At 40.1% G+C, this 16,119-nt stretch overlaps 1 pseudogene; it reads right to left on the bottom strand.

Annotated features, from left to right (window-relative positions):
* Nucleotides 1-2,102: 2,102 nt before the first annotated feature.
* LOC143442567 (vomeronasal secretory protein 2-like) lies at nucleotides 2,103-14,917 on the bottom strand (annotated as a pseudogene).
* Nucleotides 14,918-16,119: the final 1,202 nt, after the last annotated feature.

Here is a 16,119-nt window from a genome sequence, read left to right as displayed (position 1 = left end):
CAAATTTGGGAAAGATCTGCCTATGAATGACACCACACGGAAATATTTGTACAGAAAACTGTACAAATAACACAGACTAAAATGTATAAAATGTGCAATGTAAACATGTACTGAATCAAAAATCCAATGAAATCTCAACTGTTTTAGATCAGTACTAAGATTTGAGTAGTTTGTTTTGAGACAGGGTCTCCCAATGTAAGCCTAGCTGTTCTGGAAACTGCCATGTAGACTAAATTTGTCTCAACCTCAGAGAGATCATCCTGCTTCATCACTCTACTAGTCTCAAACATTAACTTTAGAAAGCATGATATCTAATTCAGTGCAGTAAAATCTATTTTGCATATAAGAATTTTTATCCTATGCATTGATACTGTGAAACTCACTTTTTATTCCAAGTTCAGCAAAATACTTCTACTTCATTTTTATATTTTTACAAAAAAGTCATCAACACTTCCATAATATACTTGGATATCATACAACAGAGACACAAACAGTGTTCATCAGCCTTATAATTTTCTGCCTATCCCTTTTCTGCTAAGTGTCCCTGCTGCTTCAGGCTCCTCTGGGTACCTAAAGGGTTGACTCCTTTTCCAGATGACCAGATCCAGCAGAGAGAGTCAAGGAAAGGACAACAGGTAAGGGCAGGAGTTGGGCTGAAGGGTTACTGCTAATGCTTACCTGAGAGTCATTACAGCTTCTCAGGGAAAATTGATGTTGCACACTTATCCTCCAGGAATTCATGTTCCACTGGGATAGGCAATTTCTGGTCTATCTTGATCCTTCAAAGTACTCCATTACTGCTCTCCTACCATGGAGACTACCCAGGGCAGTGTCAACCAAAACCTTAAATACTGACCAACCACAGAAAAGCCAGGGTGATTAAATTACTCAGAAAGATGCATCAAGGTCTGGCAATCTTCTTCAATTCACCCTTGCCACTGCTCCTAGGTTATTAAAAGCTAGGTCCTTCCCAAGATTCCATGAATTTCCTGAATACATCAATATCTCTGTAGGAACATGCAATTATTTGCAACCCCAAGGCCATCATCCAGTGTTGCCCAATCTAGTGGCTACCTAAATTCTCCTAGCCCAGTGTCAGGCATCTTATGAAGCTACTTGGCATTGGCCACATATCACTTGAACTTCTAAGATATCACATAGCTCTACAGGGTAGACTTCTGGGTACCAAGTTACTGGGTATCTGGTATCTAATATCTGGGTTTCCAATTCCAATATTAACTTAACCTTTTGAACTGAGAAGGCCTGCCACATACAAGCAGAACTCAAAAAAATTGCCAAATGCTTTATTGTATGCAGATGGGGTTGGGAGGAAAGTTAAAAGCTAAAGACAGAGGGCTGGAATTCCAATGGGTAGTAATAATCAAGGAAGGAGTGAGACTCAGGCGGTCCAGGATGAATATCCAGATTATGCATGCATTAAGATCACCATAAGGGGTCTACAGAGTGAGTTCCAGGACAGCCAGGACTACACAGAGAAACCCTGTCTCAAAAAAACAAAAAAAAAATCACAATAAAGGGTCTGCTGGTAAAGGAAGACACATTGGGTGAATGCAGTTCAGTGGAATATGGTCCAGAAAGAAAAGTAACCCAGTGAGGTCAAGGCCATGTTCTAGTGGCAAAGATGACTCAGAATTTGTAGTCCTGGTGGGCTGTGACAGAGAGAGACATACAACTGAGAGACCTCTCCTTACCATGAGAATAGCAGTTAGAAACTAGCTACTTATAAGTTAGGTGCATATTAAGGATGTTTCTTTCATCAAGATTCTGGGAGGTCCATCCTAAGAATATATGGGCCACAGAACTATCCTGACTTTCTTTACTTTGTAGATCTCTAATCATGTTTGGTGGGTATAGAATTAGGCTAAGTGGTGAGACCATAGTACATAAAGGACTCTGGGAAAGAAAAGACAGATTTTCTAAGTATCCAGGAAATTATGCTTGAGACACCTCCTGGCATGATAACTGCTTCCTGGCTAGGCAGGTTCTCCTTAGAGTAAGAGGATGGCAGCATGGTCAAAACCATATACAAACATCAACCCTGGAATTGAGAAATCTGAGTTCTCTCAGTGTTCCTTCATGGTTCACTTACCACTGTCATGTATGGGAACACAACGTTCTGTAAAAGCAAAAAAAAAAAAAAAATCAAATATAAGAGGGGGTCCAAGATGAAGACCCAGATTATACATGCAGGTTGGATGGTCTCATAATTAAGATCACAAGAAGGGCCTGCTGGTATAGAAAGACAAGTAGTTATACAAGAGTCCTCATATCATGGTAAACAAGGAGACATGGGCAAGGGGCAGAGCAGAGCATCCTCTTACCCCTCTGCTTGGGCACAATAATGTTTTCTTGAAGAAGTTCTTTGCATTGTGTAAATTCCTTGAATTCTTCCAAGGCCTCCAAGTTTTCTTCTAGATACTTTTCTATGAGCAGAAGCCAGATAAGTAGATGGATGTCTTACTACACAGCCCTATTGAAAGCCACTGATTCAATGACAAAAAGACTGCCCAGAATTAGAGCTTTTAAATGGAGCATAGGGGAGCAAGAGAGGAAAATTTAGAGCAAACATGAAGGTAAAAAATGGGTAATAGTGGGATAGCTTTTCCACAAAAAATGGGCATAACTGACATATATGGGTACAGTATGACTAAAAAATATAGGTGACATACTAAACAACATAGTAACATCATACTCTAACCAGGGAAGGAGCCTTTGTTTCAAGGTCACTAGGCTGTCTCCTGTCCCTAGGGAACATTGACCATAAAAGGTCTCTGTTAGGAAACCACCTTCAATGAGGTCTGCCTTAAATGAAACGTGAGATGGCAGGAAGTGACATGTAATAAGTGACTGGGTAGGCTTTCTGTCCTATTGTTTAGTGCTCAAGGCCATATATGCCCATATCCTTGAAAGTTCTGTATAAATCTCCGCTTCCCACTTCAGAGCATGTACACTGACTACATAGAATGTTATGCTGTGCATTCAAATAGCTAAAGAGCATGCGCAGGAGCTATGTTCTCTGGTGTTCCTCACCTATGAGGTATCCTTCTTGGATTTTTTTCTTAAATGAAACTCTTTCCATGTAACTGATGTAGTGGTCTGTCAGGGGCAGCTTTGCTTATACACTGAAGGCCTAAAATCAACCATAGGCCTAAGTCAGCCTGCTAACACAAAGTCTCGGGTCTCTGTGGAAAAACACTGAAACAAACAACTATAAGATATTGTAAACAGGCAGATTTGGTGGAAATTTACCAGGCTAGATAAGAACAAGTAGTCATAAGTCTTGTAGATAGTCATAGACCTTGGGTAGGTAGCCTTGGTGGATAGTACCAATTTAGATAAGAACAAGTGAATCATAGGCTGAGTCATACTATTCTGTCCCCTGAACCTTCACCCAGCTGACACTCTGTTCTAGAAGATATCCGTACTCCCTCTGAACACCTATGCTCCTGCATCATCCCCTTCCCCACATCCTGCCTTTTTGTGTATATAACCCCTATGTGAAAAAGTAAAAATGGCGATTTGATCAGCCTATAGACAGATTGCCATTCTTTGTGTCTTTGCCTGTTTCCCCCCCACTCTCTTTCAGGTGACCTCCCTGGACTCCTGTTTAATGCCCTGCTGGACAGGACAGTGGTTCTTCACTGGCAGCTCATAGATATAAAAGAGGTTATGACCAAAGACTGCAGATTAAAAAGTAGATCTGTAGTGTCTTTTTCAAAGATAATCTCAGACAACACTAAGGAACAGTCTAGAGAGTTTTAACAATGACCCATAAGCACCCAGCCAGCTAGCTCCAGGCCTTACTGTGACCTTATCACAAGACAGAGGTTTCTCCTGGAAAGTTGTCATTCCCAGCTATGGAGTCAGGACCATGGGTGTCAGGGAAGGTGGATGCTGTGCCTGACTGGCAGCTTAGCATCTACCCTGCCCTGCTTCCTAAGTCCTAAGTTTCATTCTCCTTATTATACAGTAGGCAATACTGTCTAAAGGCCTCTTCTGTGAACTAGCCTGTGATTTCTGAAATCATCTTGGAATTAACTGGTTAGACATTTCTGAAAAGGAAGCAGGGCAGGAGTTCTTCAACACAGAAGCTTGCTATACAAAAGCTAGTCACATGCATCCAGGATGACAATGTTGGTTAATAACATAAACTATAAGCTCATGGGAGATGTTTGTCTAATCATGACAATGGGTATGATATTGATTATATTAATTTATTATGAAAGATTCATGTTAATTGTGGACAAGAACATGTGTAGGCAGCAGATACTTATTGTGTAAAATGGTGAAAGCCATCTAAACACTAGCATGAATTAATTCATTGTTCTCTTCTGACTGCAGGCATAATACGAGCAGATGCTTCATGCTCAGGCTGCCTGAAATGCCCCACTATTATTGAATGAACCTTTAACTGTGAGCTAAAGTAAACCCTTTCTCTCTTAAGCAGTGTTGGTTAGAGTGGTTTATCACAGCAACAGGAGAAACTGAGACAGGGACTCACAGGTACTGTATTGACCAGGCTCCTTTGTTCTCTGCATACAAAGTAGTATCTTGATACACTATCCCTCCGACCTATAAAACAGGAAACTAACCTATAGCCTTTTTCAGAACACATGGCTGTTCTTCATTGAGGTTACCTGGTTCCACATCCTTAGCACAATGTTTTCTGAAATCCCATATTAACCCCACCTAAGTTTTAGGATGCTAAGACTGTAGCCCTTCCAAGGATAGTGTTTTTCTTTGATCAATATGCAAAACACAGGTAGAGGAGAAGAGAGAAAGATGAAAAGATGCATGGGGGACACTCAACATGAAAGTGTTCCTGAACTCCAAGGTTCCTTCTTCCAGGCATGGGAATCTAATGAGAAAATGTGACCACAGTGTCCCTCTGTTCATCTCATTTGACTCACTGTGGCCTTTAGGAACCAGACACCTGGGAGCTGGAGAAGACAGTCCTGAGCCCACATTTGTCAAGCCTCATGTCTCACCCAGATTACCCATACATGTGTTGCCTGAACATATCTCTGGGCCCAAGATGTTCCTCCTTGTAGCTGCCTGCAGCTATAGGTAACTGGGTTCTCCTGAGAGGAAGCCTAGGAATTAACGGGAATGGAGGGTGAGAGAAATGTGGGGCCAAGACAAGGTATTCTGATCAAGGCCCGAAGTTTAATAATTTGCTTTCATATACAAAGGGGAAGCCCCACCCACCAGAGTCTCTTCTCAGTTCAGCCCAGGGGCTGGGCAAGGAGATAGCAGTCTGGAAGGTGCCAAGGCTAGCTCAGCAGGCAGTCCATTCTTCTTAGCTCAGGTAGCAGGCTCCAAGGCACCAAGACTGGTAATGCAATGCATCTCAGGTCCTACTATTGCTTGGTCTATTGTGGTAAATGACTTGCAGGCCTTCTCAGGCCTGGGGGAAGGGCACAGTTCCCCCCTTAATTCTTTAAAATGGCAGTGCCAGTATCTGGATGGGGCACAATATTTCATCCCATCTAGGGTCTAGAGTGGCCAGGTGACCATGCCTGGCTTAGGTTGGCATTTATATTATTCCTATAATTACCCTTCATTGAGGAAAACATACATAGCATAATGATGTATGCCTCTGTGTTAGGTTTAAAGGAGCTCAAAACACTCTTAACCGTCATTGACTAACCGGCCATCATTGACACACTCTTTAGACCCAGACCACATTCAGACCAAAGGACCTGTGGGCATGCACTAGATGCAGTTCTTCACAGTGATGTGTAACTGCCATGATGAATAGCTGAGCTTGCTGAGAGCGATCCTGTGTGAGAGCAATCGATCTGCTTAAAATATAAGATTCAAAGGTTAAAAGCAACATGATTGTTCAAGCAATGTAGAAAATAAGGTTGGAAGTGGAAGTGTTTCAGTACCTAATCCAACTGCTAATTAGCAGGGATCAGACACAAAGTCTGGCCACCAGGTATATAGTGGGTGGCTTTAAGTAATGATAAAAGACACTCTGCAGTAAGAGTGGAGATTATATGCCAAGTTAAATAAGCTGGTTGATAAAGATTTTGAGCCATCTTTATCATTAGAATCATAATTATTAGGCTCAAGATCTGTGTCCACTTGAGGACCAGTCTTTCAGGCAGCCATCAGGCTCCAATCTCTTTTTCTGAAAAATGTAGACTGACCTATGACCCCAAATTAGAACAGGATCAGAACTACACCAAGTATTGTTAAGGGGACTCTCCATAAGACCCTGGCAAATGAGTTGGAAGTAACTGGATGCCAGTGGCAATCCACTGCAGACTGACCTTTAGCATCAGTTTGCAGAAAATTTAAAACAAGACAAAAGCAAGGTGTGCTTTGGGTGACCTTGTGGGGTATAATTCTCCCTTTCTAGTTTAAAAAGGTCAATTTTTTAGAATTACCTGTAAAACCAGGGAAGAAGCACCATTAGCTGCTTTTCCCATATTTAGAGAGTTATAAAGATATTATTTTAAAGTTTCATAACCTCTCTTTTACAATTTCTTATAGTCAATTAACTGTAATAGCCAGTTCCATTATCTATCTTAGTCTGATATGGAACACCAAGTACAGAAAAATAACATAACATCTGTTTGTCAAATTGATTACCTATAAGTCCTCAAGGCTTAACACCATTATGAAAAATTGAAGATATTGAGAACAAGTTTATGCAATGTAACTTGCACACTTTTTAGAAATGACAAATTGTTGTCTCAAGCTATTATTATTTTGATGTTGTAAAGAATAAGATTGTATGGACAATTATTTTTGAAAGGCCTAAAATATGTCTAGTATACAAATCTGCTCTGGCATTGTCCAGGGGTTCAGGCAATCCAATGAGCTTTTAAATGTCTTATAAAATTAAGAAACAATATATGTTTCATAAATTAAGCTGTATTTTTATAAATAAAATTTGAAAATTAGCTATATCTAAAAAAGGAACAATTTCAAGCAATTATAAATCATGAGCCATATACTGGCTATGAGTATATCAAATGAAAGCTTGATTTTTTGGCATTTTAAACAGTGGCTACAACACATAATTTAATTATTTGTGTTGAAGCAGGGAAGACTCAAGAAAATAAACATGTGATTTAATTACATATACTGTCTTCTCAACAGATCTGTAAATATAGTAAATATAGCAAACATCTTTTCTATGGGCTACATGCATAGTAAATTTTAGGAAATATAAAAGCATGTATAGAGAAAAACTGTAACAAATGATTATTAAATTTGTCTAAAAAGTTTGCCATGTAATAAGCCAATTATCATTATTTTTCAATAACCAATTTAATTGCTATTTGGAATAAGAAATAAACCTTTTATCCAAAATGCTTTTAGGATTTTATCAAATAATCTTGTATTAACACAATTACAGTTTTATAATAGGATGTTTAAACTTTACTTGTAGATGAAGAAAGATAAATCCACATTAATGGTTTCTTTTCCAAAGGGCTGCTGTGGGCATACGAGTAGTAATAACACAAACAGCCAACAATTTTTATAGTCTATATAATTTATCTGTTGATAACTACCAGCTTACTCTACTTTCAGCAAAGCTATCTAAATAATTTATCTGTTGATAACTAACAGCTTACTTTATTTTTAGTAAAGCTATCTCTCCTTTATTAGTTAATTGTCAAGGGGAATTAGGACTTGTATCTCTTTGAAAATATCAAACAGAGGTTTAAATCCTCCTATGGTAAGCTTAAGATGAGGTTTTAGCCAATTAATATCTCTTAACAACTTTTAAAAATCACTAAATGCAAATCAAGATTAAAAGGAAACAATTTTCTTTTTGCATGTACACTTACAAGCCAGAAGAGGGCGCTAGATTCCACCACAAATGGTTGTGAGCCACCATGTGGTTGCTGGGAATTCAATTTTTATACTTTTAACTATAAGTCTAGCCTTTAATGGCTGAGCCATCTCTCTAGCCCCAACTATGTACTTTTTTTAGAATTTTCTGTGTTACAATTTGCTTAGGATATAACTGAGGTCTCAAAAATTGAAAAGATAGTGCCTTTGAATCTTTTTTTGGAACAAGTATTCCAAAAATTTTTAAAGCTCGTTATATTGTAGCAAAGGCTTGCAGAAAAACTCCTTTAGAGAAATTAGCTAATAAAGTATCACACAATGAATAATATATACTAAAAGATTCAAACTCTTAACTTTCTGTATTTTCTTAACTCTTAATTTTCTGTATTAAAGCAACAACAATATATATATTATAATATATATATATATATATATATATATATATATATATATATATATATATGCAATTAACCATTCTTTGAAGCAATCATTTCTAACAATATCACTTCATGGGCTCTTAAAAATTATGAATAAATTTACTGAATATAAACCTCTCACCTTTACCAAAAATGTAAAGGGATGGTATAAAAACATCTTTTATACCTATAATAATTTTATAAGTATTTATTGGAATGGTAGCTAGAGTAGGCAACTTAGGCTGTATAAATCTTAAGTTTGAACTTTGTTTTGGATTCATTATTAATTATAATAATTAATTAATTAATTAATTATTATAGCCAATCTTTTTAGCTGAGTGAGAATATCAGATAAAAGTCAACTTTATCCTCTAATAATTGTTACATACATTAGAGGAAGCAAAGGCATCTCATTTTTAACAACTTTGGAAGGAAGTGGATGTAAAGGACCCAAAGTAAATTGAACAATATTTTATCAGCAGGTACAGTTATAACTCATGGAGGAAAGTAGGCATAATTTTAATGTCTCCAGCATAATCATACTTCTCGGCCCACAGACTGTTGTAAAGTCTTTGGGTCTTAGAATTACCCCTCCTCCCCTGCAAGAAACACCTTGCCAGTCAAGACTCAGGACAAAAGGAATGCTTGGCACCTGAGCTTTTGCAGCTCAGTCTGCATTGTCTTAATTCAAACGTAAATGCTCTTAATCTCCTGCCTGTTTTCTGAGGCATGGCCCTTTTTGTAGACCTAAACTGCACATTTTTTTAACTTTAAATTTAAACTTTAAAAGATAAGTGTTGTATCTTTTTTCTGTAAACATGGGTAAATAAAAAAATCTCAAACTCTCGATTGAGCTGCTAACTGTAGCCAATGGAATATTGGCAGTTTAACTATGTTTTTAAGCCTCTTTTGCAACATTAGAGTATAACCATAATTTTGAGAAACAAAACCAATCTTTAACAATGTACACAATCTATTTTCTCTAAAATCAACAAGTAGATTACCTTTATGTTACAAAGTTTTGCTGCCAATTTTTATATATGAATGCATGATAGTGCAGCTTTTATTATCTCACTAAAGAGACATTGTTTTTAAATCTTATCTTTATACATCTGGTTTCTGAATGACTCCAACCCTGAGTTACCAATCTTAAGCCAACTTTTGTTACCAAGATTGTAATTTTTTATCATACCCAATAACTTATAGGTCCATAATCTACAACCAAGACATGTAGAACATATTTATACCTTTAAAACCAATTAGAAACAAAAATGAAGTGACAACACATCTTATATATTTAAACCAAACAAAATTTCTTGCTTTTTCTAGCTATAATTTCAAGATAAAAGCACCTTGTCACAGAGATTTTTCTAAGACAAACCACTCTTAGCTTCCTTATTGAATCCAAAAAACCTGGTGGTCCTTTTAAAAGTAGATTTTACGGACAATCAACTGTTACAAAAGCTTTTCCAGCTCAGCTCCACTCTTAGCTACAGGTGTTAAGCAAACTTATCAGCCGCTGCTCTGCATATTAAGGCTGCCTCTGAAAACTAAGTTAAACTAGACCTAGGGTTGGATCAAGCAATTTTAACAATCTTTTGAACATTAAACACAGAACATAAAACATCGACCACCAATCATTCACACAATGAGACACATGGACAAAAAACACAGTGAGACACGTGGACATTGGCGTGCCGAGGAACAAACAAAGAAGGCAGAATTATGGATACTACACAGTACTCTGCCCTTTTTTGTTTTTCAAATTCTTTTAAACCCAGTTCCTCTCATCTAAGGCCGCCTCTCTTGGGCCTGCCAAATACTCTCCTTTCCCCAACTCACTGTCACCCCCTAGATGAGTTTAGCATCGGGTCAATGCTCATTCAATTCTAGACCTGTATCCATCCACCTTACTCATACTTCCTGTAAACACAGCCATAACTTAGCTAGCATCAATGGTGTTCCTTGTTTACCTAGTGCTCCGGATAGTCTACCTTTTCTTCCATTTTCCATGGAGCTCCACCAAGACAGTGTTTCCTCTGCTGATATTCCCTTCTCAGGTTCCACGGGTGGGTGCCATTCTGTAGCTGCCTGCAGCTATAGGTAACTGGGTTCTCCTGAGAGGAAGCCTAGGAATGAATGGGAATGGAAGGCGAGAGAAACATGGGGCCAAGACAAGGTATTCTGATCAAGGCCCGAAGTTTAATAATTTGCTTTCACATATAAAGGGGAAGCCCTGCCCACCAGAGTCTCTTCTCAGTTTAGCCCAGGGGCTGGGCAAGGAGATAGCAGTCCAGAAGGTGTCAAGGCTAGCTCAGCAGGCAGTCCATTCTTCTTAGCTCAGGTAGCAGGCTCCAAGGCGCCAAGGCTGGCAATGCAATGCATCTCAGGTCCTACTATTGCTTGGTCTATTGTGGTAAATGACTTGCAGGCCTTCTCAGGCTTGGGGGAAGGGCACACCTCCTGAGCTGCTGAGGTTCCACTCTCCAACCAATGCTCCTTACAATTGGACTAGAACTGAATTTGGTGGCCCAGCAGGCATGGAAATTGACTATTTCAAAGGCTGAAAACAGTTGGGATTCTAGGAACCAAGACATAAATGTCCTGCCAAGTGAGACTTTCTGGTTCTAAGTATCACTGCTCAAGGACTTGTCCCTGCTCTAATTCTGCAACCAGGAGGCCCTGTGTGCTGAAGAACATCATTCTCTGCCCAGAGTCAGAGGAATTATACCCTCATGAGTGCTAGCCATAGTCCTCAGGTACTGGCCAATAGTCAAGCCTTCCACATATCCCTCTACACCACTCCTGCCTCACTTTTTTATCTGAGAGGAGGGGCAGGTCATCCTGGGCCTGTAGAATAGCCATCAGGCCAAACAGTGTGACAGTCAGGAGCAGCCACTTTATTTCCAGGCTGTGTGCTCTCAGACAACACAGGTTGCTGGCATGACAAGATGATGCTATGTTGGCTCCTCAGACAATGCCCTTTATGGCCATTAATGACACTGGCCACACACCCCCGGTGGCCAAATCCATATTCATAATGGCAGTGGATGTTGTTGGGACCTAGTGGTGATTCACTGTCACCTCCAGACAAAAGATCTGCAGTGTTGTCGCATCCAGGGTGTTACTCATGAAGGAGCACTAGCCTTGTTCTCATGCCTAGATATCCGTGGGCTAGCCATAAGCTAGCCACTCTCTGATAGGTGTTTTATCGGCTCCTGCTTCTCAAAAAGGGAATTGACTTCTCCAACATGCAGAATCCTGCTGATTTCTAGAACTCCCGCTGTGTTCTAAAATCACAACTCACCGCTTCTCATACCTGGCAGACCCTAGATGTGGGTATGGTCACTGTGTGGTGGTTTAGGGATTGCCTGTGATAATACCTCTTCTTTTTTTTATTTTTTATTAATCATTTTATTTGTTTACATTTCAAATGATAGCCCACTTTCTGATTACTCCTCCAAAACTCTGCAACTAATTTCTCCTCTCCCACCTCCCCTATGCCTCTCTATGAGGGTGCTCCTCCACATACTCACCCACTCCTGACTCACCACTCTAGCATCCCCCTACACTGGGGCATCAGACCTCTACAGGGCCAAGGGCCTCCGCTCCCACTGATGTCAGATAAGGTCATCTTCTGCTACATATGTATCTAAAGACCTAGAGCCCTCCACGTATACTTTTTGGTTTATGGTTTAGAGTTGACATTGTTCTTCCTGTGGGATTGTAGCCCCCTTCATCTCCTCAGTCCTTTCCCTAGCTCTTCCATTGGGGTCCCTGGGATCACTTTGATGGTTGGTTGTGAGTATTGTTGGTCAAGTGCTGGTAGAACTGCTCAGAGAACAGCCATGTCAGGCTCTTGTCAGCAAGTGTTTGCATCAGGGTTTATCAGGTTCGGTGCCTGCAGATGGGATGGATCCCTAGGTAGGGTGGTCTCTGGTTCTAAGACCTTCTAGGCTCCTAGACACACTAAAGTGCACAGTCACCCAAATCACTGCATTCTTCACCCAGCACTGGCTGTGCTCTCTTATAGAGCACTTCTTACTCTCATATATCTAGCTTCTTCACCTCTACCCAAAATCCACCTCCTTTTTTACATTCTCAGCTCCTAAGGAGTAGGGTTTTGAAACTTATATGTCACAATATTATTCTGAAGCTGGAAAAGCTCTAGCTACAAGTCAGGGAGTCATGATTATGTGTTCACTAAATGATGTGTCAGAGTTTTCCACCTGTGTGACCTCAGGGACACCTGAGGGCCTGATAAAGGGACTGATGGAGCATTAGCACACTCTGTACCATTGAGGTCCCTTCCACACCTTATGACTAAGTTTACCCTCTCATTTTTTTTAACTCAAGCCACCAAGATGACCCAGTGACTAGTTCCCGTTGGATAACAAAAGGAAATGGGGCACATGAAGGCCAAGCCCTTTTGCATCCAGACTGCATGGATTAGCTCTCCTGCTTGCCCTCTCTATGACTCAGATCATCCCCCTTGCCAATGAGAATGCTGACTTCTTCCTCCCAACTCTGCACTTCTTGGCCCTCAATGTCCTGATCTAAGACACAGCTGGCCCAGGCTCTGGAGAAAGATGCAGGTCCTACAATAGTATCTTTGTGCTTTTTTGGACTGAGCTTGAACAGCACCACATAATAAACAATATTAATGACCACTCTCTGACAAGCCTTGGCACTTGGTGACATGCTAATATGATCTATTCTTTGACCCCTAGAGCAAACACATAAACAAATAGAAAAGACACAACCAGGCACCACTACTCATCAGTAACAGGATATGGGAACATGGCTCAAAAAATCTCAAAACCCTTATATATTCTCAAGAAGACACATAATAAAGTGTTAAACACAACCTCTTAGGAAACCCTTCCCTCCTGCTCTTTCAAAGAGCAGTGCTGCATCTGTATACATTCTCCTGCATGCAACTTTTGTTGGAATCAGAAATTATGAAAGGACTAAATTCTGTCAATTGAAAATAAAGTTGTTGGGTGCTAGAGAATGACAGAGGCAGCACTTGTCACTGTGACAGAGTGGTGAGTCAGATGACACTATAACTCATCCCTCTGTCTATGTAATCTACACCACATGGTGAGATGAACGGTGATAATAGAAGTCATTGCACAGCATGAATCATGGGGAATGTTACAGAATTATACATGTACATCTCATCAATGACCTCAGACACTCACCAAAGTAATGACCCAAACCCCAAATCTCACTCTCAGCACTCTCAGGACTTACCTTATCAGCAGTAGCAGGGAATGTCCAAGCCCTGTAGGCAACAGCAGAAATCACTAAGCCTTTTCATCTGTTAATGCAGCAGAGAGTCAGGCCCACAGTCAACAGGAGGCTACATGGTGGTCATAGTGCCTGTACATTCCGGGCCTCCCTGCAGCATGTATATCCTATGTGGGCTGACACTCAGCCTCACCTCCACAAAGGCCATATGTAGGCTTTCTATACATTTGTGTTTGAAAATCATAGACATATGAAGATTTCTGTAATTACTCACCTGGTTTTCCTTTGAGGAAGCCTTGTTAGGAGAGATAATGTTATCAATGTGGGAAACACTACCTGAAAATCAAGAGCAGGTCACAAGGGATCTTGAGTCCCTACCCTTTCTATTTCCAGATTATATTCCCACCAAAACCAATAAAAACATTTCCTCTTTACTCCCAGAACTTCCAGCTACACACAAGCCCACTGGTTCCTTTCCAAACAACATTGGTGGATGCAAAAACATGACCCACAATCATTCTTCCCAGATATCTCACCTCTTCCTTTTTCTCACCACTCTGTCTCCTGTTTCCTGAACTCCCAGCATTCTAAGGTGAACCTTACACATATTCCTGACTCTGTGTGTCCTCCTTGTAGCTCACATCCCAACAGCAGCTTAGCTTCAAGAAAGCGTCCAAATTCTACTTCACCTTTTCTCAAAGATGCTCATTGCTCAGTTCTGGCTCCAAGAGTTGAAACTCATGACAGACTGAAGGCTCCCAGGAGTTGTCCACCTAACTTGGTCCAGTGTCTATGTCACAGCACATTATAAACCAATTACTTAAATTCTATGCACATGAGGAGCTGTGTGTGTGCTATGTACAGATACGTGTACATGTGTGTCTTTGTGTGTGAACGTGCACACAAATATGTGTTTCTGTGAGTTCTTGTGTGTCTATCTTTGAATTTGGTTTTTTCTACCTGTGTGTATGTGAGTACTTTCTATGTGCCTGGATTTCTGCCTCTGTCTTTCTGTGTATACATATATCACAGTGTATATCTGTGCTTGGATCTGTACCTTAATGTGTCTGTGTGTGAATCTGTGACATGGGAGAGCATATTTTGTATATGTGACTGTTTGTGAACCTCTATGTGTATGTATGTGTGCCAACCTCTGTTCATTCATGAGGCAGGGTGCGTGAGAATCCAAATATCTATGATACTATGTCTATGTGTGTCATAGCTTCCTTGGTGTTGTGAGAAGAATCTGAAATGATTGTGTTTAAATACTTGATCCTAGCTGGAATTACTGTGTTAGGAAAACTGAAACCTTCACCACTGTGGTCGCAGTAGAAGATGATGAATGCCAAAAATTTCCCCTCTTGGTCTGCCACAGAAATCTTCTTCCTGATCCACCTGATAGTGTCAATCTCCATTGTTACAGACAGAGCTGATTCACTGGTGTCTATTCACACAATGAACCATATCTCCTGTAACATAATCCAGATTCAATAATTCCTCCAATATGTTATATTGTGCACGGTGTCACACTTCTAATGAAACTGACAGTAGGAATTGGTACTGATAAGTGAAGTCACTGCCCCAAAAAGCTTGAGCATATGAGTCTCAGGCTTTGGAATTGTTTTGTTGGAAATTGGGAAGGAATTCCACCTGAAGATGAAAAAAAGTGCTACAAGAACTATGTGTGAATCTCAAAAGTATTCCTCAGGAGATGCTGACTGGAAAGATCAGAGGGCAATGAGGATGTTATCAGTAACTCTAATGTTGAAACATGGTAAAGAATGTAGCTTGTACTGCTGTTGAGTGAGGATTAATTGAACAGTTGTTTGATAGAGATTTCAAGCAAGCTCAAGGTTGATTTGTGGACAACAGGCAGGAAAACTCTAGGTTCCTCCATGTTGCAGGAACATCAACTTTTACAGTTGGCATAGACAAGAGTCCATCCATTTTACAGTGACTACCTTAACATACATAAAGCCGTTTTGAATAAAGACATAAAATAGTGACTCCACATCTTGTTTACACAGTTAACAATCTTTCTCTACCAGCAGAGCTGGAGGCACAAACTCTTAAGAGATTTCTGTGTGGCAATCAACAGTGAAACTGAAACATGTCAGATTATATCATAAGTACCAGACTCCAGACACACGAGCTTGTCACTATAGATAGAACCATATTTCCTTGGGTTTTAAAGAAGGTGTATCACAAGACTGAGCTGTGCATATTTGCCCACATGCCTCTAGGGAAGTACTTTATCAAGTAAAAGCTAATAGTCAAAAATTCCTGCCTCTGTCTTGAGTCCTAGAGACAGGTTAGTTGTCTTATTCCCCATAACAGTGATACATTCTATCCTTTTGAGCATAACTCTTTCTTCTGTGTCATTACTCTGGCCACTCCTCATTCTCCCTTTGAGACCCTGTGAATTTGGGCAGGAACAGCACCAGAAGAATGTGGAGCATTCAGAGCCTTTCTGTGTTTTTTCCTAGCTCCTCATCTCTCTTTTCTTTACTAGACTCTGAGAACACATAAGGTTGCACAACTGATTGACTCAACTAATAAAAGAGTCATAAGGGCCCACAGAAACTTGTTAGAAAGAAGTAGATAAGAAAATGAGAAC

Source organism: Arvicanthis niloticus, chromosome 6 (genome assembly GCF_011762505.2).
Source record: "Arvicanthis niloticus isolate mArvNil1 chromosome 6, mArvNil1.pat.X, whole genome shotgun sequence".
In the NCBI taxonomy this organism is placed as follows: Eukaryota; Metazoa; Chordata; class Mammalia; order Rodentia; family Muridae; genus Arvicanthis; species Arvicanthis niloticus.
Note: the sequence above shows the minus strand (reverse complement) of the source record. Positions and strands in the feature narration are given on the sequence as shown.